This window comes from Bison bison, unplaced genomic scaffold (assembly GCF_000754665.1).
Source record: "Bison bison bison isolate TAMUID 2011002044 unplaced genomic scaffold, Bison_UMD1.0 scf7180017857908, whole genome shotgun sequence".
Classification (NCBI taxonomy): domain Eukaryota; kingdom Metazoa; phylum Chordata; class Mammalia; order Artiodactyla; family Bovidae; genus Bison; species Bison bison.
This window is the reverse complement of record NW_011488481.1, coordinates 8,436-11,057: the sequence shown is the minus strand read 5'-3', so window position 1 is coordinate 11,057 and position 2,622 is coordinate 8,436.

Sequence of the window (2,622 nt, the reverse complement as noted above, 5' to 3'; positions counted from 1 at the left end):
GGGGCCTCGGGGCCGGGCTGTGGAGGCGCCGCGCCGCCTGGTGGCCACCGTGGGGTCTGCACGCGCCTTCCTCCAGGCCCAGGGCCCCGCCCCTCCCCTGCCCGGGCCCAGCCTGACAACCCCTCCCCAGACCCAGCACTGGTCAGGGCCCTGGGCACAGGCCCCGCCACGAGCCGGGCTGACCTGGACGTACTGTGGCCTCGGGGCCTGGGCCTCCGACCGTCTGACACCACCATGGGCGGCTCTGCAACCGCTGGTAGGGGGTCACCAGCTGGTTTCCTGCTTCCTGTCACACAGCCCATCCTGGAGGGCCCGGACCCTCCACACCTGGACCTGCTCACCGGATGGCCTGTGTGTAAAAACACCCTCACACGTGCATTAGGAAAATGGTGCAATGAACAGGTGGCTCAGAATAAAGGAAATAAAACACCCAACCGCACACACGAGGTTTCATCGCACACTTATTTCAAGAACAAATCAGAGCAAGATAGATAATGGTTTGTGGTTCAACGGACAGAAATGTGGCAACCATGTTCTTGGCAAGGATGTGGGGAAACGCACTCCTGGGGATGCCCCTGGTAAACGGCAGTGCCTCTGGGACGTCCCCGTAAGTACACGAAGGATGAATCAACGGTCTGCAGTCCCCCGGGGGTGGGAGCCTGGTGCAGGATGGAGGGCGGGTCCCACTAGCCTGAGGTTTCCTGGTGTTATGGCTGCCCCCTCTGAATTCACAGCCCCCACCCTCAGAATGTGACTGTATTTGGAAATGGGGGTGATCAAAGTTGAGGTCATGGCAATGGGCGCTAGCCCCATGACTGTGTCCCCATAAAAAAGGCAGATATGGACACCTTCACACACTCAGACGGAAGACCCTGTGTGGAGCTGGAGGCAGAGAGCCAGGCGATGCTCCTACAAGCCAAGGACACCGGAGACGGCCAGAAGACCCCCAGCAGCTGGGAGAGCAGGGAGCTCTGGAGGATCCCACCTGCCAGCACCTCGACCTTGAACTTCTGGCCCCCGAGGATGAGAGAGTAGGTGTCTGGTGTGTAAGCTGCCTGGTCGTGGTTCTCTGTTAGGGTGGCCCTAGCAAAGCAGGCCAAGTGGGAGAGAGAAACCCAGCAAACGGAAAGCACCGCGCGCTCGCGCCTGCGGCTCTGAGCATGCGCGTGCGCCTGCAGTGGCCTCGGACACGGGAAGCACAGACGCGCCGCCCGTGCTTTCTCCGCCTGCGTCGTCTGAACCGCCTACTACGTTGTGTGCCAGCCTTAACAGGACCACAGCCTCCCCGCCGCCCCTGCCACATCCGCAGAGCAGCCGCCGGAGGGGCCGTGGAGCTGCCCGCCCTGCCCCTTCAGGGCCCGCGAGGGGCCTCATCTCTGGTGAAAACTCTTCTCTCCTGAGCTCCTGCCTGCGGGCCCTTTCCAGCAGCACCTTAACAGCTCTGTTAGAAGGGCCAGTGAGGGGAGAGGAGCCCAGCCCCTCCTCCAGGTTGACCCTGTCTGCGTCCCCCAACTAGAGCCCGGTGCCTGCGGGCAGGCGCTGTGTCCTGGCATCCAGTGGGTCCCCTTCACCCCACACACCACCCGCCACACACAGGCTTGCATGGACTTTATTTATTAAAACAAACATCTGTGCGCTATGTACAGGTCTGGCTCCCAGGTGGGAGGGCAGGGGACCGAGCTGGGGTGAGGGCAACGGCAGCAGGAGGGGTGGGGAGGGGGGTCAGGCCCCTCGCCTGGCCGGCGGGGCCAGTGTCTCCATTCCTGACCCCCGGCCCACCGCCCCTGGCAGCCTCCCTGCGGGAAGCCAGGGTGAGGGAGCCTTATCCTAAAGCAAAATAAATAGGCGCCTCGGGTGGGGCCGAACCCACCCCTCCCCTCAGCCCAAGGCCGGCAGCAGCCACCATCCAAACTGGGTGTAAGAGCTCAGCCCGTGGGGAGGCCAGGTCCCGCCAGGAGAGGTCGGGCGGTCCTGGCAGCCCGGGGCACCCCGCGGCCCTGGGAGTAGTGGGCAGAGCTGGGCAAGGGCAGAGGCCAGGGGCCGGCCAGACCCCAAGGCTTTAAGGCAGAGCAGGGTGAGGGTGTGCGCAGCCCGGGGCGGGCCAGCCTTTGGCACAACGAGGGGAGGGCGGCGCGGCGGCCGAGGGGGCAGGGCTGGAGGGGGCTGAAGCCCTTGGTCCTGGACCGCTCACTCCAGGGCCTGGCAGGTGGGCGAGGGGGGAGGGCACACGTGGGACCTCGGCCACCGCCTGACTTCTGTTCCCACCGCGTAACCTCGACGCAACTCCGGCGGTCAGCAGAGCGTGTCCGTGTTGAAGGAGAGCTGGGCCTGGTGGACAGCGACAGGCTGGCTGGAGTGTGTGAGCCCACTCCCGGCCCAGGCCGGCCCTTTCGCCGGCCCTCCCGCCTCTGTCCGCCCCGAGCTCCCTCTCAGTGCCGGGCTTCCCGGTGGTCTGCCCCTGCCAGGCCGGTGGCTGCTGGTCCCAGGCTCTGCTCCGCCCACCTCGGTTCTGCCTGGCTCCAAAACGCCCTCCGTTTCCAAGGTGCTAGGAGGTCGGCGTGGTCTGTCTCCCCTGACTGCGCCCAGGCCTCCCAGATCCACTCTACTCCCGAGTATCGTGGG